This window comes from Odontomachus brunneus, unplaced genomic scaffold (genome assembly GCF_010583005.1).
Source record: "Odontomachus brunneus isolate Ranch 3 - 2012 unplaced genomic scaffold, Obru_v1 Obru_scaffold_020, whole genome shotgun sequence".
Classification (NCBI taxonomy): Eukaryota; Metazoa; Arthropoda; class Insecta; order Hymenoptera; family Formicidae; genus Odontomachus; species Odontomachus brunneus.
The window spans coordinates 1,435,929-1,457,700 of record NW_022639470.1 but is presented as its reverse complement, the minus strand read 5'-3'; the positions used below and the strand labels follow the sequence as shown (position 1 = coordinate 1,457,700).

General features: G+C 40.8%; 1 protein-coding gene and 1 long non-coding RNA gene across 4 annotated transcripts in view; one reads left to right on the top strand and one right to left on the bottom strand.

The window, feature by feature from the left end:
- LOC116842047 (ABC transporter G family member 9) overlaps nucleotides 1-21,772 on the bottom strand; it is a 314,419-nt gene that overhangs the window by 211,971 nt on the left and 80,676 nt on the right. The window lies entirely within an intron of this gene.
- The window catches only part of LOC116842048, a 64,347-nt gene continuing 63,385 nt past the window's right edge, over nucleotides 20,811-21,772 (top strand). Inside the window, exon 1 of one of the 2 annotated variants that reach the window (XR_004377665.1) lies at nucleotides 20,811-21,016. This is a non-coding gene — a long non-coding RNA (uncharacterized LOC116842048). The remainder of the gene's footprint in view (nucleotides 21,017-21,772) is intronic. The other variant, XR_004377664.1, reaches the window with a different exon arrangement.

Genomic DNA, 21,772 nt, shown 5'->3' with positions numbered 1-21,772 from the left:
CTCTCTCTCTCTCTCTCTCCCTCTCTCTCTCTCTCTCTCTCTCTCTTTCTTTCTTTCTCTCTCTGTTCTCTCGCCGGACGGACCTTTGACGATGCGTTGGCCCGACGGTCTCAGGGTCAGTCGAAAATTTTAGAGAGAACGGATTCGTAAATAATCGTCCGTGTTACAGTTCCAGGAACAACGCATTAATTTGATCCTGGCCAACTTGTGGGGCAAGAGAGCCGCGCGAAATCGCCACTCGAAAGTTCTAGCACGGTGAGGAATCTGAAGGAAATGCGCTATAAAGCTCGCGATTCGAAAGTTGGGTACATCTTTGTCGGCCTCTCAGTTTTCTTACCATTTTCTTTCCATTTTGGAAGATATGCTGTTACAATCGCGTATACGTATCGAAAGACACAAATTTGCAGCCACGCGGTATATAACGTCGCGTAATCATCAACCTTAGGCAATTCTCGAGCGCGAGATTTCGCGTAGCACAAATTAGTAGCGCGAATTGCGAATTGAATAGTGCATTAACCTCTTGAGAGATAAATTTATTGAGATCGGAAAAATTTAATTTGGGTGACGTGAATATGACATGACTATCTATACGACTATATGATGGGATTCCTCTCTTTCTCGTTGTGGGATTTTTTGTAGTGATTATTTATTCACACAATAACGTTCATTATATTTTGCTAAACAATATTCTAATTAAAGAAGATAATTGAGCGTATTCATATCTCTGGAAAGGTTAATACATTGATTATCATGGAAGTCACCGGCGACCAGCACAATGTTATCATCGCGTCTCATTAATTTGCGTATAGGACATGAACAATTGCATGTAACAAATCAGATTAAGGATCAATAACGACCCAATGAAACGAACTGATGAATGCTTGCAATATGCACTTCACTCATTATTTCCGTGTTTCTGGTAATGTCTTTAAACGTAGATTGCTATATGAAAGCTGGACAAGCATTGTCCCGAGGAATCAAAGTCTCGACATTCGGAAACTGGGACTATTTTCCAAAGAGTCATCAGACCGAAATATTATTGGGAGTACAAATAAGTCTCCGCCGTCTTTTGACAAAAGATGGCCCCACCAGTAAGTTATGGTTGAAATTGTCAGATGTAAAACGTCATATCGTAAGGTTGGACATCTGGCAATATCATAACCTTGAAATATTAGCGATTTTGTATCAGCATCATATAATTTTTTTCGTGCGAAAATGTCAAGTTTTGAGCCGAATAAGCGTCATTTGCGGGAACTTTTGATTTACTTCTTTAATTTGAAGAAATCTGCAGCTGAGGCGCATCGATTGCTTGTAGAAGCATATGGTGAGGCTGCTTTAAGTCAGAGAAGTTGTCGTGAGTGGTTTCAAAAGTTTAAGAACGGTGAGTTTGACATCGAAGACAAAGAACGTAGCGGAAAGCCGAAAGTGTACGAAGACGCGGAATTGGAAGCATTATTGGAGGAAGATTCGTGCCAAACACAAGAAGAACTTGCACTTACATTAGGAGTGACTCAACAAGCAATTTCACATCGTTTAAAATCGTTGGGAATGATTCAAAAGCAAGGAAATTGGGTTTCATATGAACTGAAGCCGAGAAACGTTGAACGCCGATTTTGCACATGTGAAATGCTGCTTGCCAGGCATAAACGAAAGGGTTTTCTGCATCGTATAGTCACTGGTGAGAAAAATGGATCCACTACGATAACCCAAAGAAGAGGAAATCATGGGGACCACGTGGCCATGCTTCAACATCGACAGCCAAGCCGAATATTCATGGAAAAAAACTCATGTTGTGTATTTGGTGGGATCAGCTTGGTGTCGTGTATTATGAGTTGCTCAAACCGAACGGAACCATTACTGGGGCTCTCTACCGAACACAATTGATGAGATTGAGCCGAGCACTCAAGTAAAAACGCGCCCACTACTACTCCAGACACGACAGAATTATTCTCCTGCATGATAATGCTCGTCCACATGTTGCGGCGCCGGTCAAAACCTACTTGGAAACACTCAATTGGGAAGTTTTACCCCACCCGCCGTATTCACCAGACATTGCTCCCTCTGACTATCACTTGTTTCGATCGATGACGCACGGCCTGTCTGAGCAGCACTTCACATCATATGAAGATACCAAAAATTGGGTCGATTCGTGGATAGCCTCAAAAGATGAAGCGTTCTTCCGACGCGGTATCCATCCGTATGCTGCCAGAAAGATGGGAAAAAGTAGTGGCTAGCGATGGACAATACTTTGAATAAAACATAAGGTACCGTTCTTTCACAATAAATGCCCAATTTTTTATAAAAAACGGCGGAGACTTATTTGTACTCCCGATACAATATTACAAAACGCACAAACTGGGACAATATTCCGAAATATGCATTGTTGCGAGAACAAACGATTCCCTTGGAAATAATACGCATGCATGTATTAATATCCTGCCCATTTGAGTACACTCTTACTGTAATCAAATCAGCAGATACATCACAGATAAATCACAGCTGATGCTGCTGTGTACAACGAGACGCTTCTAACATGTTGATGAAGTTGTTTTTCAGGAGATTGTCTTTCTCGATACTCGGTTTTACTTTTCAGTAGATTGTCCCGCTTTGTAAACGTATATTTTTTTCAGCACATTTTTTATCGGGACCACCGATAAGTCACTTTGTGGAACAATCAACGGAAATCAGCGTGCCAGTCGACGTATCGATTAAGGCGAGTCGCGGTGAATGAGCAAAGCACGGCATTAAGCGGCTCGCGCGTTATCACGGTCCACGTGGTCGTATTCGTCGTCGTCGTTGGCGGTGGCGATGCGACGCCCACGACGGTTCCGTAGGAAATACACCGAAAAGCTCTCGGAGCTGGCGATTATCTTACGATCGGATTGCCGCAGCGCGGTGACCCGACATCCTTGACCCGCGAGAACAAAATCCTGCGGTCCGCGCGAGCCCGAAAGACTCGACGTCGCCGTCGTCGTCGATTGCTTGCGTTTTGCCGGCCCCCGCGGCCCGCCGGGGGCAGCGGTGCATGTGTGCATGTTCTCACACCCGATGCACCCGCGCGAACGAGCGAGCGCACGTAGCGTGCACCACACGCACACGCACACGCATTCTCGGCGCGCCGATACGGGAAGCCACGTTCGGACGAACAAAGAGGATCGCCCCACGTCGCGTCCGTCCGTCCGCGAGGAGGAGCGCCAAGGACTCCGGCGCAATTAATTCTTCGTCACTGGCTCGCGATAGGTGGACGTTCGACGAGGGAGAACACAGCGAGAGAGAGAGAGAGAGAGAGAGAGAGAGAGGGAGAGGAAGGGAAATGGGGAGAGGGGGAAGAAAAAGCAGAAAGAGCGGGAAAGTGAAATAAAGGAAGAGAGAGAAAAGTAGGGGGAGAGGGAGAGTTAACGAAAGAGAAAGAAAGAGAGAGAAAAGCGGAACATCCGGACCCCTGGAGACGGATGAACATGCATACATGTAGCATACGTCAAGCCACTGGCGGAGAACGCGCGCATAATTGAGCGCGGTCGCGCGGGGCTGCGTGCGTGCGTGCGTGCGTGCGTGCATGCGTGCGAGCGAGCGAGCGAGCACGCATGTCTGCCTGCGTGTGCGTGTGAATCGCGCGCGATCGCACTCGGGGGAGTGTCTGGTCTCGCCCGGCGTTGAATGCTCTGTGTAATCACCACCTACCATGTAAACGCCCTGGCAATGGTAATAGCTCGTTTAGAGCACTCGCATGCGGTTAATTTCGACCCCTCGCTGCACCTCTCTCTGTCTCTGTCCCTCTCTCTCTCTCTCTGTCTTTCTCTCTCTTTCTTTCTGTCTCCCTGCGCCAGAATAGCGGCCGTTCGCTCGATGCGCAACACAACGCGACGGCGTCGAGGGTTTTCCGATCGACCGGTGACGCCAGCTTCGAAGACGGCCACGGGTTTTGGTGTCGCTTGGAAAAGGAGGCGAGAGATCGCAGTGATAGAGGAGAAGGAGGAGAATAGAAAGGGAAGTAACGTGCCCTTCTCGTTGCGTTGCCATTTTTGAGACGACGCGTGACCTACGAACTCTTGTCGAATCGCGAGAGAGAGAGAGAGAGAGAGTCGCGTATCAGTGCGATCAGCTTTGTAGTACAACTTCGATCGGGTCAATGTTCGGCAGATTCGCGTCTCGTTGCCGGTCGGCGACATGCAATTTAGTGCTCTTACTCCGGCGGACAGCCGAAGTCGTAAATCACTTTTCGCGAAAGCCTTCGTACGACAGGTCCCGATAGACCATCCGTGAGAATCCTGCCTCGCGGCGAGAGAGAACGGTTAGATGCTCGTAAAGAAAATTCCTTGGGATCTAATTTGAACCCAATCGGATCCCCCAAAATAATTACGGGTTGCGGTTAGCGGTGCAATGTTCCAGACATGCGATTCAAGTGGAAAATCCAAAGTTCTCCCAACCTCCTTTCTGATCTTCATTTCGCATTGGAATTGAACAAAATGCACGTGTTGACTTTTCAAATAATTTCGTTATTCAGTAAAATATTCAAAATAAATACTCAAAAATATTTTTTTATTCTATTCATTACAACTGTTGGAATAGAAATAAGATTATCTGTTTGATATCATGAAAATATACAGACGCTACTGACTGAAAAAAGGGTGAGACTTCATAGTATTTCTGTTTCTATTTTAGACAAAGAAAACTTATGTTTGGGACAAGAATAGAGATTTCCAATTGGTGCACAATCGGTGAACAACTTTGGATATTCTGATCAGGGAGAATCTTGGGAAATTTCTATGCTGCTCTTCGATGCGTTAATCTTGATGTTATCAAAATAGAATTATACTGTATTGTGGAGAGAGAAAGAGAGAGAGAAAGAGGGAGGTCGATCGTGTCTCTCTTGCGCTCCTTTCCACGCACGGGCTACTTTCTGATCAACTCAGAATCCGCTTTTAATTAATAGAAGTAACAAGGTGGCCGGTATCTCGCGAGTGGAAGCCGATAAGCACTGTAAATGTCTTTCGAGAGAAAGGAGTATTTCGTATTTTAGAAAGCGCGATAGGCGCACAATATCGTTTTATTCGGCGCGGCGCGACGCCGATATCGGGACTGGCGCAGTACCGCATTACGGATTAGAATTCCTTGCCGGAAGTAGGCCGCGGGAGGCACTGCAACATTGTATTATTGCCAAGTCATTCCGCTGATGTCGCACTCGTCGACGATTCCTATTATTTTCCCACCTTCCCACGTCTTACATCCGCCCGCGAAGCAAATGTTCCTTCCGCTTCTCGCTCGAGACCCGCATTCGAGAGTGGCTGTGTGTGACACAGTTCGCGTGCGCCGTTTATTGCGCTTATTACCGCGGCCAGACAACGCGTCTCGTCTCTGTTACGTTCAAGAAACCGACCCGAGATCGCCGATCTCGTTTCGGAGGTGCCTCCTCGAATTTCCGCGGATTTCTTGTGAGAGGCACGAGCCATCGCGAGAAGCCAGAGTAGCACAATCGAGACATCTACTGTCAATACTTTGATTGTCACGTGACTTTATTTTGCCAGAGGCTACCGCCTCTTATAAAAAAAATACTTTTCGATAACATTTTATTTCACCAACTATGTAGTAACTGCATTATGAGACGATCTTTAGTTCAACAATCTGTAACGTTTCAACTTCGTGTTTATGTACGTATATTATATAATTCTGTCCTTTTCTTTCTCTTTGCGTTCTTTCTAAAAGGGTTTCTTCGTTAAAAAGTAAATAACAGTTTACAATTGTAATATTATGGGAATCATGTATAGATTTGTAAATGAAAAAAAAAGTTGTTAAATCAATGGAATTAGTCAACAGGAGCAATAACTGAGATAGATTTTTCTTGATTTAATAGTAATGTCATCGTAACTATTGCTCGTGTTATCAAAAGAACAATCTATGATATATTAGGTTTAGAAATATTGCTATTGAATGAAGATTTATTCCAACAGCACTTTTGTTCCGCGTACAAAAGGGATGTTAGATACGCCTAAGCGAGCCCTTGCGTAAATATCACGTTCAGCGGCAATCAACAATATTTCCGAAACAAATGCAGCCATCGAAATGATAATTACGCGACACATCGGCCGAATGGAATAATTAGATCACAGTATGGTTTTGAATACGGGCGTAGCCATCGGAGATTGAATCCCCGACATCGATAGTACACAGTGCGTGCGCCGATGACGTTAACGCAAACCGATACCACAATAGTATCAATAAGGCTGAGTCGCAGAAACGCGATATCTCTGGTTCGCGTTTAATACCGCATCGTCATTACGATCGCTGTACAGTTATCCTCGACCCCGTGCGTCCTGCACTCCTTGGATACTTCTGCGACATAACAACAGAACGCACTTTACGCTTTCTATCGCACTAGAGACCTTATAGTAAGAGTCTGGACAGTCTTTCTAGTTCGACAAAACATGACGTCGTAAAACAAAAACAGCGACGATATGACATAGATAGATGTGATTCAAAGAAAAAAAATCTTGTGAATCTTATATTAAATAATAAAATATCAAACAAGTAAAACAGGTAATTTATAATATAATATTGTAATGAAGTAAAATATATAGAAAAAAAGTATTATAAATGCATGCTGTTATAAAAATCAATTCCTTTAATACTGTATTTTATATTTACAAGTTGCATATAATTTTGTAGAAAATGCCTGGCTGCTGCGTATCTAATTGTTTTAATAGTACGGAGAAAGGTTTTTCGATGAGATTTCGATTTCGCATAAAAATTGATTGCAAGAAAGGGCGATTAAAAAATAAAATTTTCAGTAGTAAAACTATGGCGATGCATTCTACTATTAAATGACATTATATTATTTTGTATTGCATTTTTCTGTAAATAAAACTGTTAAAATCAAATTTGTTTTCTTATTTTAATCAATTCTTCTATTCTTACTAGTTGAATAATAATCCAATATAATTTCCAATATAATTTCCGAACACCTTATTGGTTCCGCCATATTTTCGACACCAATAGAATACAAGACAAGACTGTCCAGACTCTTACTATAGGGTCTCTATATCGCACGAGCGTGTAATTAGCTCGCGACTCAAGCCCTTCCTAGTGTATTTCTCGGAAAAAAAATGTATATACACACACACTTACGTATATACATACATAAATATACAGGGTGTCCCAGAACAACTCTTTGAAACTCTCGTGGAGGCATAATACGGATTAATAAAAGAAGAATAATTAAAGAAGATTGGCGAATAGTCGCTTGCAATAATATATTAATGTTATCTAATTAATAATTAAAAATCTAAACTTATTAGAAAAATGGTAGAGGACTTTTTTGTTCAGTTTGATCTTATGTATAAGCATACGACGGCAGACGTCGCCACTACAGCTCATTTACCATATTTTGCATAATCATTTACAATCTTTTTTAATTAATATCTCGATAATTATTGCCAATATCACAAAACGCTTTAGGACTTTTATGCTCACTTCAATCCGTACTGTGCCTTCACGAGAGCTTCGAAGGTTTTTTTGGGACAGCCTGTATATATGTATATACACATATTTCCGCGCGCGCGCACACACACACACACACACACACACATGTATACAATGGCCAAATATTAAAATGGCAGATAGTACACTGAGAAAAAAATTTACTAAATTTCAAAAAACGTTTATTTGTATAGTACTGTGAAGATATTTGTTTAAATTAAGTAATTATTTTCTAAAACTAAATAAAGAAATTTTAAATATAAATTTGTTTCTTTAATTTTAGAAAATAATTACTTAATTTAAACAAATATCTTCACGGTACTATCCAAACGTTTTCTGAAATTTAGTAAATTTTTTTCTCAGTGTAGAAGTCAAACCGAAACGTCCTTTGCTATTTTTTAATACGGACAATAGTTAACGAGCTAGTTATTAATTAATTAAATTTGATGTTTAGCATGCCCTGTGATTGGCAAAACACAAATGGTAGCGCTGCACACTGAAAAAATGCGAACCTTCGTCTCTTAAATTAACTTTGATAATCTGATTAGTGAGCTCCTCCCCGCATTATTAATCAGAATGGCGCAGCTAGGCTAAAAGGCGAGTGTTCGTATTTTTTCGGTTAATTCTGTTAATTAGGGCGCGCTAAGCGTCAAATATAATTAATCAATAATTTGTTAACTATTACTCGTATTAAAAAACTGACTTCTCGTCGCGACTTGGCTTCCACTATCTGCCACTTCAATATTTGGTATGGAACACCTTGTACATATATGTATATGCTGGCGAAAGGTGATGTGTCGGTGAAATATACCAAGGATGCGCGCGATGCGCGACGGAGAGCGAGGCAGGATCGTTAATAGAGGAACACGAGGTGTTCCTGATTTCCCGCATTCCTCCGTACGCGTTTCGTTACGTTCCTTTCGTTGTCATCAGCGCGCTTTCGTACCACAGTGACATTTACAATACACGAAGCGTCATGTTCTCGAAAGTGAAGCACTCGCGCGCGACCCGTATATCATTCTCTCTTGTTCCGTCTCCAGGTGTGTACACGTGCACGAAGGAGAGCGCGACTTCGATGAACTCGAGGTGAAGCTCCCCAATAACCACGACTGGTTGCTCGTAAGGCCAGTGCCTCACACGTGGAAGCGGTTTAACAAGAAGCGGTAATAAGGGTCTCTCGTACCGGCTTCGCACGACCATTCGTAAAGGGACCTAGTTAGCTCCCAAGAGAGAAAGGTATGGGAAGGGAGAGAGAGAGAGAGGAAGAGAGAAAGAGCTACAGTTAGCTGCGAGGTCCCTATATCGCGCGTTGCGCATCCTTTACCTACACCAACGCGCCGCGAGAAGAAACCGACCGACCGGTCACACCCAGGAACTCGTCAAACATCCGAGAGACGTGGCGAACGAACGAGTAACTAAAGCGGATGATACATAGAAAAAAAGAAACGATGAAACTTAAGGAGAGGCCATACTTGAGAACTTTACCGACAAAATGCTGACTTTTTTCTGCAAAGTTTATGTCGTATTGATTGCATTACAAATCAAGGTCCTAATAGTACCTGATCCGATCCTTCATTTATTCCTATTCATTATCAAATATAGGCCGACCAGATTAGTATCCACTTTCGTAAAAGGGGACCTTCTTGATCAGACCTTCGTATCTTGACAAGAAACTGATTTGAATCGGGCACTGGTCTGACTTTATCAAGGCGAATACAGATGGGACTGGGTTATATATGTTAATGCATCGGACTGGATACTATTGGAGGTTGAATTTCAGGATTTTGAATTGCATGGAATTACAAATGTTTTTATACAGTGAAAGTACGTGCAAAAATAAACTACAGCATTAATATGTGATCAAAATTATAAAAAACCTCGAAACATATCGACATGTCGAGTTGTCAATTAGCGTAAATATTTGCCTGGAAAGTCCTGCAGCTTTTACACATCGAATTTGTATTCACTACACTCAGGAAAACAATGGGATCTTCTAGATCAGACCTTCCAGCCACACTAGAACGCGATTTCGCCGGCGATCGACATCGATAGTTGAGGAATTAACGCGTCCGTTTTCTTCCCGTCCGAAATCCACTCCATGTCGATCGAATAACGAATTCGCGGAAGGAAAAAGATCCATGATTCTGCATTACCCTGTGCATATTATCGTGCACTCTCTTCGTCCCCAGAGCTCCAGCACCGTCATATCGTGATGTTTCTTCGTGTTCTCTTCGCGACCGCGTACACACCAGTTCACCTCCTCGCAAGAAGGCAGGCGCTTCTCCTGCCGTCTCCCTCGCTCCTTTTTTCCTTCCCGGTAATGCCGTTTCTCCGTCTGTTTGCCGGCCAGCCGGCCGGCAAGCAGGCAAGCGCACACCAGTTTACCTTAGAGAAGGAAGGTTCTACTTTCACTCGAGGACTCTCGATCTACAAACGGGGAGCGCGGAGGGTGTCTCTTTCTCTCTCTCTTGCGTCTCGCCGTCGTTCGGGAAAATAGGCCGACGAGTTTTCATTCATTGCCCTTATACTAAGAGCACGAAATAACGGAGCGCGCGCCAGCCAGACGACAGAATCGGTCATACAACGGCTCGGTCGATCACGAAGTGACCGATGTAAGGTCACGTGAAGCTCGAGTTACGCGATCGCGATCTCGACGCGATCCTATAGATCAGGCCTGGCCGATCCGAATCGTTCTGTGGGCCACTGTGACGAACTATTATTTTCCGTGAATCACAGGATAATACAATCTATTGGAATACGTTTTAAAAAATGATTAGTTTGAAAATATATAAATTAAAAAATGCAAAATGAAAAGCCACAGAAATGTAATATATCACAGAATAAAACGAATTCAAGCAGGTGCAATTGGTCTAGCATTACACTTTCCGTTATTTTCATTTCATTTCATTTTATTTTCATTTTAAATCCGCTGTTAGCGACGTTAAGCTGAACGATTCGCCTGCGGATGTAATTAGTAGCGCAAACAATAATGTGGCGGGTCGCGGGTTGATCAGAGGAGCTATTGTGGAATTGTTCGGAATGTATTCCGAAATCGGGTATAATACCGTTTTCGCCGGAAAAAGCAATAGAAATCCAGGGAATAACGGAGTTATTCCAACTAGAATCCATTCTGAGTACGTGTTATGGAACTCTTCGGAATCGATTTCGATCGGAACTGTTCCACAATACCCAGCCAGGCTTGATACAGATCTCTCTCGTTACGTCCAGGCGCACGCACGTTACGTATCGTTTCCGCCAGGATCGCTCGCGATCGATGCGGTCGATCGCGGCTAACGAGACACCCAACTTCTCTGTCCAGTACGCCGGGGGAGCTGTATGGATCAGACGGAGACGGCGGATCGGTAATCTAAGTTTAGTTAACCCAGATTTTCGGTTGTGCAACCCGACCCAACGGCAAAATTCGATATCGTACAAAGAGATGAGCGTCTCTCGCGGTCTTCGGCTTCAGCTCGCGGAGTGACACGAATCACCTAGACCCGTCACAGTAGTCCATCCGTCTTTGTCCTAGTATAAAATCGACCGCCGCTCATGACGCGTTTGTCAAAGCAATTATCGGCAACGTACTAATCGTCTCTATGTATCCGTGAGCGCGATACCGGCGAATTGTCATTGTCGCATAAAAGACAGCAACATATGTGTGTGTGTGTGTGTGTGTGTGTGTGTGTGTGTGTGTGTGCATGTGTGTGTGTGTGTGTGTACGTAAGTTCAACTCGTCGAATCTTCTGTTACGCAATAGAGATACGATGACCGCATATCGCTATTCCTATCAGAGATATTCGACTGTACTTTTCTTTTAAACGTAACTTTACGCATTTCCGCATTCTTTAGCTTGTTTCATTTTAATCAGCCGACCAAGTGCTATTTCCAAACACCGCGAAGGGTTACCTAAGATGACTGATCATTATACTTGATTCTTCTCGTCAGCAATATACGGTTGCATAGTGAACCTGGCACCCGACTTTTGAAAAAATAATTTTTTCTACGTAAAAAGTTAGCATTTTGTTTGTAGTAACAATAATTTCGTTTGTAGTTTCATCCATTAAAAATTACAGAAATTTAAAAAAATGAGTAGCACCCCATTTTGAGATATTTCAAATCTGCAAGCGAGTGACGTTTCTAAATCGTTTGTAGTGATTTTCGTTTCGTTTGTGGTCGAATCGTTCAAAAGTTACATTGTTGTTAAATTGTTGTAACTTTTGAACGGTTCGAACAAACGAAATGAAAATCATTACAAACAACAACAAACGATTGAGAAACGTCACCCGCTTGTAGATTTGAGATATCTCAAAAAATGGCAAAGTTGGCCCTTAGGCGTTTTGTTAAATTATTGTAACTTTTGAACGGTTCGACTACAAACGAAACGAAAATCATTACAAACAACTACGAACGATTTAGAAACGTCACCCCCTTGCAGATTTGAGATATCTCAAAATGGGGTGCTACTCATTTTTTTTAAATTTCTGTAATTTTTAATGGATGGAGCTACAAACGAAATTATTGTTACTACAAACAACTACAAACAAAATGCTAACTTTTTACGTAGAAAAAAAATATTTTTTCAAAAGTCGGGTTCACATAGCTCGGTTGCACTTTTCTAAGGAAGATTCATTTGGCAGAAAAGCAAAAAGACAGATCGGAAGTCGCGTTGGAGGTAATCGATAGTTCTTGTAATTCTACCAGCGCGATTGGTTTCTGCCTTTCTGTTTTCTACTTTTCTGCCAAGATGTGAACTCTCCCTAAGACTTCTGATGCGACTTAACGTGTTCCCGCGTTCGTTTTTCTCCATTTCTCGTCCAGTCGGCCACGATCGACCTATTTCTAAGCATCGTGAAAGACTACCCTGTTACTCACCATTATGCTTGATTCCTCCCGAGTCGAAACTTTAGTTCTACTTTCAACATGAACTTTTTAACATCCGTGTATTTCGAAAGACCAGTGTATGTGTCACACACACGGTAACTGAAATCCAACTTGGCGCTTTTAAATGACAAAAAATGCACAAAATGCCACTTGTAGATTTTTAAAAGGATCTCTTACCCCCCAAAGCTAGCGAATAGAGTTAAAAGAAGTTGAGATAAGCTTCAGGGTATCAAAATAGACGTTAAATGGAATATCGAGATCGAAATTAGAACCCAAATTTTGATTTGAGTTCTCATTAGCGATATACGATTGCACTTTTTAAGACTTTTGATGCAACTTAACTCATTTCTGCATTCGTTTTTCTCCATTTCCCGTTCAGTCGGTCGTGATCGATCGAGTCCTATTTCTAAACATCACGAAGGGCTAATGTGATTCACAACTACGTTTGATTCTTCTCATCAACAATATACGATTGCTCCTTTCTAAGACTTTTAATGCAATTTAACACGTTTTCGCGTTGGTTTTCCTCCATTTCTCATCCAGTCGGCCGCGATTAGCTGATTAGCCGAGTCCTATTTCTAAACGTCGCGAAGGAGTGATTTTTCTCTCAGTCGGGATCGAGCCCTGCAACGATAAAAAATAACGTCCACATGGCCCCGAAGACTGCAGCAGCGTCGTACCTCGGATTGGGAAGGTTGGCTGGGGGTTTAAAGGCGCGGGTGCAACCCGCGAATATATATCCTGCCGGCATGTCCGTGCAAATATTGGACGGACGTGGAATTTCGGGTATATTTTAAGAGATTCATCTGGCGAGAGTCGAAACGTTCCGAGAAGCAATTTCGATCTTTACGATGCTTATTCTCGAGCGCCGACGCCCGAAAAACAAGGCAGAAAACCCGCGTGCAGTCCTCCGTCTCGTCATCGTCGTCGTCGCCAACGCCATCGTCGTCGTCCTCTTCTTTCTCTTCCCGTATCTTTCTCTCGCTTCTTCGAAAAAGTCGCAAGTAATCCCGAACAACAATCGGCGCTTCGCAGCTTTTTTTCAAGGTCAGGAAATCGATGTACCGCCGATGTCACTCCTCCTACTCCTCTTCCTTCGTCACCGTCGAATGTTTCCTCCTCTCGTTCTTATCCCTCGTCCTTTTCGCCTCTTCTTCTTCTTCGCCGCCGCCGCCGCCGCCGTCATCGTCGTTGTCGTCGTCGTCATCCGCCGTTTCTTCGCCGTTCCACCGCCGATTTTTTTTCACCTCGCCACCACGCTGGGATCCCGGTGGTTGTACGTTTGAATGTCAATGGCGGCCGGCGATCGCCGTGCATGTTTATCCGACTGGCTGCGTTTGGGCAGCCTTGGTAGGCGCTAAAATTCTCACTTTCGGTTTCGTTGAGGTCGGTCGGCCCGCCCGCGCGCGCAAACCTAGCCGAAATTCCGAGCGCTGATTCACCGCTCGTATCGCGCGGCCCCGACGATCCCACACCGAGGCGAGCGCTTTCGCCTTGCCGCGGAAGAAAGAGAGAGACAGAGAGAGAAAAGAGGGAGTGTGCGAGCGCAAAGCGCCTCGTTCATTAATTATATGCGTGCGACCGACCACAGCACGCGAAACACGAAACACCGCTGCCGCGGCCCGATTTTTCGATGCCCGCGTTTCGCGAACTCTACATACAGAAGAATACATATTGTAGTAAATGTTACTTGCTTTAATTATTTCAAAAGTTTACACACTCACAAATCTATCAAAAGTTCATCATAAGTATCAAATTTATTCAAAATACTAGTAAATTCTAAGTTCCGATAAATTTATTCTAGATCCTAGTAAATTTAGCATTTCCATCAAATATTGGATTGGTCCATAAGTTCGTGTGGATTTTTGTCCAGTTGACATTCGTACGTTGGTACTAGAAGGATAGTTCCATACACAGCCATCTATATATATATGCTTTCATAGCTAACATTTCAGAGTATATTTTGTGATGTAAGTGGTAATGTTCGAAGATACAGTTGCCTTTGTTGTTGCTTGAAAATGGAAGGCAATAATAAGTTTTTCCAGTGTATCATGCTTTTTTACTTCCGTCAAAATTGTTAGAGTTTGGCTGGGATGTTTTTCTTACCCATCATGTTCACTCGACATTGTCCCCTGCGAATATCATCTGTTTTACTCATTAGAAAACTTTCTTGACGGTATAAACTTTGCTTCTTTAGAAAATGTGAAAAATCACTTGGAATGTTTCTTCACCGGAAAAGCGCAAGTTTTGCGAGAGGGGAATTATGAAACTACGTGAAAGAGATGGCAAAAAATTGTCAAACAGAATGGCGCATATATTATTAATTAAAATTGCTTTTAACAAGAATAAAGTGCATTTTGTTGAAAATTCAAAAATCCGCACGGACTTATGGATCAATGCAATATATTAAATTAAAACAAAAATTTAATTTACTTACTACATGAAATCAGATCAAATTTCTCTTTGATAAAGTTTTATGATATTTATTCTTGTGAAAAGAATAAATTTTTCTTTTGAATAGATGATAATGAGTTTTTCACAAATTTGTGACCAATATATTTGAGAAGACTATATCATCAAGAAAATATTCTCTGTTGAGGATAATCATTACTTAAAAGAAGAAAAATAAACCGAGTAGTCGCTTTTTCAGGAACAGAATGTTATTTTTCTGTGTGCACCTGATGCGGTTTTCGATCGAAATAACACACGCAGGTACGGCCGTCCAGTCGGCGGCAGCGGCGCGTCCGCCAGACAGTTTGTCGATTCCGGGTAATATTGATTAGTGAGAGGGACGTTTGTCTTGCATATTTTGTCGAATTCACACTGGCTCGACTAATCGCGCTCTAGCCGCATGTAATAATCGCCGGCTCTCTGAGAAATCTTCAAAGTCGAAATTTTAAATGATGATAGACGATGCAATCGTATTGTAGGTGTACATTCAGTACACGGAAAAAAAAAAAAACAGTTTTAGCCCACACATAAATCTAGTTAGCACAACTGGACGTTATAATTTGCGCATATTATTGAATCTGGTTATGTACTGAAAAAATTATTCGATAAAAAATAAAACAAACGGATATTTCCGATCAAAATATCGATGAATTTTTGTATCCGATTAGGAAACATCGGATGAAAAATATCGGCTCATAATTTTTTGATCGGTTTATCTGATGAAAATATGCGCCGGTAAGCGGAAGTATTCAATTTAATCGGATATTCTGATCGGATATAAAAATTCATCGGTATTTTGATCGGAAATGTCCGTTTGTTAGTTTTTTATCGGATAATTTCTCTCAGTGTGCCAACCAGATTCAATATTGAGAAAAATTATTAAAACTCGCTTGAAACAATGTGTCATGTAAAATGTAATATGAAAATCTGAATGCGACTTTTAGTAAAGATGTTGTTGTGTCGATACAACAACAAATTTATATTATATTATGATGCAAATGTACACTGAGAGAAATTAGCCGATAAGAAATTAACAAACGGATATTTCCGATCAAAATACCGATCAATTTTTGTATCCGCCCAGATTAAATTGAATACTTTCAATCATATAATGGCATTTCATCAGATAAACCGATAAAAATTTTGATGAGAGATTTATAAATTTTGATTAGTTTATCTGATAAAATGCCATTATGAGCGGAAGTATCCGATTAAATTTAATCGGATATCCCAATCAGTTATAAAAATTCATCGATATTTTGATCGGAAATTTCCGCTTATTAATTTTTTTATCGGATAATTTCTTCTAGTGTAATGAATAATTCAAGACTGTATGTTTGCACCACTAGATTTATGCGTGGACCACCTGTACTGGTTTCTCCGTGTACGTTATAATTTGTAACGAAGTAACTTGCAACACAACCTATATACCTTAATAACTTTCTCTCTCTCAAAATGTTGAGATTTTCCTTGAAGTGCGGCTCTTTATGGACACGCGGGATGCGCGTTAACGTAACGATGAGCGCTCTCCGAACTCTTCTCCGAGGAAGATCTCTTCGCGATCGTTGATCGAGCGACGATGCTTGCGCAATGTCCTCACGTAGCGTGTACGAGCAGCCGCTGCTGCGGTACCGCTGCTGCGAGCTGCCGCCCGCTAGAGCCGGTCGTGGCTCGACCGGCTAAAGTGACATAAAAATACCGTAACGCGGCCGGGATAAATTTCACGCGAAGACCGGATCTGGCGTTGGACGCGGCTCGCTCGCTCGCTCGCTCGATACCGTCGCCGGCCACGACGTAGTGCGCGTGGCTTATTACGAGGAGCGCGGAATGCGAGTTGACGGTGGATCCCAGAGCGAGAAAATCGCACCGTGACCGGATATACGACGATAAAACCGAAAGTGGTGTGACGTGGGTCCGCGCCCCGAGTTTCCCCCTCCCCCTGTGGCCCTCTTTCCTCCTGTCCTCCCACTCTTCACCTCCGTCCATCTCTCCCTCCTCCTCTTTCTCCTCTCATCCTCCTGTTGCTCGCTCTTTCTCTTCTCTCTCTCGCGGTGCGGTCGTTTATGCTCTCGCCAAGGTTGTGTTCCGTGTGACCATGCTCAAAGCCATGTCGTATATATGCAAAGCAAATGCAAGGTCGTTCGCGCGTGTCTCTCCGCTCCCAACGTGTGTACCACACACGCTCACGTGAGTGCGTGTGTGCGTGCGTGAGTGCGAGCGCGCGCGTGAGACTCGTCGGCGCAGGGCGAGTGCGCAATGACGTGGCTGCAGTTATTCGCAAAAATCGCGGACGTTTCGACGGTGAGCTCGCTAACTCGACCGAGACAAAACTGGGCCTTGAGGAGTCGGCATCGGAAACGCGGTCCACCCAAGATTCTCCCCAGCTGGACAGCGTTTTGATAATTATCACCATGTGAGCCAATCGAAACTTCACAATTCGTTTAACTACATTGACGAAGCAAACGTACTGTCTTGAATTAGTCATTACACCTGCGCCATATTACAATGCAAACTTTTTGTTACACACAAATTATCCGATAAAAAATTAACAAATAAATATTTCCGGTTAAAATACCGATAAATTTTTATATTCGATCATTCGATGAGAAATATCGGTTCATAATTTTTCGATCGGTTTATCTGATAAAATGCCATTATCATGAGAAGATTAAATTAAATCGGATGTTCTGATCGGATATAAAAATTCATCGGTGTTTTGGTCGGAAATATTTGTTTGTTAATTTTTTTTATCAGATAATTTCTTTCAGTGATTGACGCAACAACGGATTTGCTAAAAGTTGCATTCAGATTTTCATGTTATTATCTTGCACAACATATTATTGTCTCAAGTAGATTCTGATAATCTTTTTCGTACTTCGTATTTCTATTTCATATCACTCTCTGTGACAAATGTAAGTTCTATAAGAACCATCCATAAAAGATGTAACCATTGGGAATCGATTGGCAAAGTTGCTGCCAAATTACGCACACCTGCCTATCTGAGTCTTTCGTGGAATGGAATAATATAGTCGATAGAATTCAACACGAGAAGTCACCCCTTCGAATTTGTCTCATGTGCTGAATTAATTAATTATTCGACACGAGGCGATGATTGCGCATTCGATTAATTAATACACTGACTATCACTGTTAACTCCCGCTGAGATTTTTCAACGCTCAACTGAAGTTGGAATTTGAATCACTGAAGATACAGTAAATAAATACGATTCGTGATGCATACATTTGCTGCCTCGTTTCATTGACTCTATATTGGTTGTATATTTAATTTATTATATGCAGTCAATTACACGTTCAACACGTTCAATTAGTGATGCATGGAAATATCATGATGCCGATTGCGAGTAAATTCTATGATAATCTATTAATTATAATATTACGAGTAAATTCTATGATAATCTATTAATTATAATATTTCATAAATACACATACACACACATATCAATAGAGAACATAAAAAAAATGTTTCGTTAATTTCTTTAAAAATAAATTTTTTTATATCGAAAGAAAATTATGATTTAATTATTATTATTTGATTTTAAAGTTACGCAAGTATGACATCTGCTAATCATGTAACAAAATTTCTCTTTTTCTTGTAGAATTTTCTAGAGGAAATTTATTATTTACAATAATGTTCATTATATAAACATAGAGTGTAATTAATGACACATTCATTATCCATCATGTGCAAATAGAGCTCAACAAACTGAATACAATATCTCTACTATTTCGAAAATTTCTGTAAAATTTTGAGTTATTAATTCAAGAAGATTGGCGAATGATCACATGCAACATATGGTAGATGAGCTGTGATCATTCTAAAATATAAATCTATATGGTCATTTGCAAAAAGTCATTTGGTAAAGAACATTTTTGTTCGAGTTGACTTAATGTACAATATAAACACATACAGTCATCACTCTATCATGTGTGATCGTTCACTAATCTTTCTTAATTGATAACTCAAAATTTTACGCAGTTGTTTGCGAAATGGTACAGGAATTTTGTGTTCAGCTAGACGAGTTTTACCTGCACACAACAGGTGTATCATAAATTGTCAGTCACCCTATAAATATATAATTTTTATTATACATATTTTTTTATATCGACAATGGATTGAGAAAAGAAAAATTTAACATATCTAAACGTACATATATACGTAGACGTATGTCAGTGTCCTTGAAAAGATTAAATTCTGGGACTGTTTTGGGATACATCACGTTTGGCACGTGTTTGGTATCGCGTTTGTGTGGAACGAAACAAGAATCACGGCGATCGACGATGCTGCGAGCGCGCGTTCCGCGTATATAGAGTAGAAGCTGAACCTTGAATGATATTTATTGGCCTGTTCTGCATACTAGACTCAAAAATAGCTGATTCATTGTAAGTAGTAGTGCCACTTTCATTCACGTAACAATCCGCGCACGTAGATTCTGAATCCGCAGCACGCGAGAAACTTCAATGTCACCCGCGATTGTTAACACAGAAGCCCGCGCGCGCGCGCGCGCACCCAGTTCGCTTGCGCCCGTCGTTGCGATCGATCGTTTCACACAGCGATTTATCGAGCTATGCAAATCTCATGAGATATCTTACTTTTTTTTTCCTGTAAATGTTAATTAGCGAGGGTGAGAAATATGATCAATCGTATCGTGCGTTGGCGTGTCGTATATTATTCACAGCTCAACGAGCGAAATGTGGAACACGCGCGGAGATAATTCCTCAGGCTGGCGCTTGTCTTTTTTCCTTCGCTCTCACTTTTCTTTCTTCATATAACCTTCGTGACTTGAGTATCTAATGAAACCGCGAGCAGTCCGCGATCGTCACGTGCATCGTCAGATTCGCGTTTTCAAGGAACGATGCATGGAACGGATGTGCACTTTTCATCGATACATCCGAGCGCACAATGCGCTCCCTTATCTTGAGTCGTCGGCCTGATGATAACGGGAGAAAGCTGTGTACATTCTTATCGGACACCCATATCCTCATTAGAGAACGATATATTTAGCCTAAACATATCAAACGATGTCAGAAGCTAATATCCCACAACATACCCCCCTTTCACGCACATTGCCGCCGGATTCTTAATTCGATCGTCCACACGGACACGTTGCGACAACAATCCGACATTGACGGGGTCCAAAGTTCCATCCATACAAGTTCTTCTTTTTTTTAATAGATCATCTAGCACAATCTCAAATTACCTTTTTATTTCAGCCCTGATGAAATACTTAATTTCCGACTTAATCCTTTAAAGTTAAATATCTTCTCCTAGCATATCTTTTCTTTCATTTTTAGTGATCTTATCTAACTTATCGGCAGACATAGTCGACTGTATTATTACTATACTTTCTCATATAAACATAGAAACTAAAAAAAATTAAAAAATAATTTAAATGCTAATTGTTAAATTATTATAAACAAATAAAAGTTAAAAAAGCACTTTTTTCAGACAGAAATCATTTTAGGCCTAACTATTAAGAATTGACACATATCAGAACATTAACAGTTTATTAAGGACAATGAACAAAATTTTACATTTTTTTTTAATATTCTGTAAACTTTATTTTTTATAATAAACTATTGATATGTTTAATAAGTGAGTATTCAGGACGATAAGAGCCAAACACGTAGATGTTAAACGTTACAAAGTCAAATGAAATAACTAATATAAATACAAATATACAAAATTAATAGTATACAAAATTAATTGTGGTGATTGTGATGCTTCTTACGTTGGACAGACTAAGAGGAGATTGGGTACACGATTAAAAGAACATAGTTCACATATTTCTCGGGCGGTAAGACAGCCATCACCGATCACAGATCATAGGTTGGTGTTCAATCATGAGTTTGATTTGGACAATGTTCAAATTTTGGACATTGAACCAAATTATTATAAGCGCCTGATCTCTGAAATTATCCATATAAAAGATCAGTCTAACAGTTTGAATTCTCAGTCTGATATTGAGGCGTTAAGTAATATTTACTTTCCTCTTTTGGATAGGATTCGGAACAGAAGGTGATGTGATCGATTTTTTCCTTGTTTACGACTCAGCTGAGTTCTGCACATTTAGTTTGATATGTCTAATGTGGGCCAATAGGTTTATAATGTCGAGCATTGTTTGTAATGTCATTATTGATGTGTATGCTCTTTGATTGTTGTGTTGTTGGAACTCTCCTTTCCCACATCTGTGGTAAGTTAATTTCAAATTTGTTAATAACGGTTGAAAGCGAACTACTCATTACACATGTCTAGGACAATTATTTTGAAGAAAGGGATTTAAGAATTTTTAGTTTGGATTATTAATTGAGGTAGTTTATCATTTTTTTGCGTAATTTTATTTGTCACAGCTTATGAACACTGATGTGACGGGTTCTTTGACTTAACTGTCGGTAGTATGACTCATATCATTTTTTAACTTCTATAACAACTACAAGGAATGTAATGTGTTAATCGTTAATTTTGAACGTCGCCTAAAGAGGACCACATCCCATGGTCGAAACGTTGCGCAAGAATAAATTTATATTTGTATTTATATTAGTTATTTCATTTGACTTTGTAACGTTTAACATCTACGTGTTTGGCTCTTATCGTCCTGAATACTCACTTATTAATATATTTAAATTGCTAGAGCCGTTTTATTGTAATTTGTTTTATTAATTATTGATATGTTTATTACAAGTTTTTTGTTATTCATATTACCCATTTTAACTTTTTTAACTCAAATTTGTAATTTACGCGACCCCGAAAATTTCAATATGCCAAATTTGAAGGAATTTCACCGAGAAATAAAATATATAGCTCAAAGAGTTAACACATTCTACAGCTAATAATGTTTCATAATAATGTATGGTTTATAGTTCATGCGATGAAGGTTATAGATCAATTATTTATACGTATATAAGTGTGAATATACTATATTAATAAATCATTTTGCATTTTGCACGCA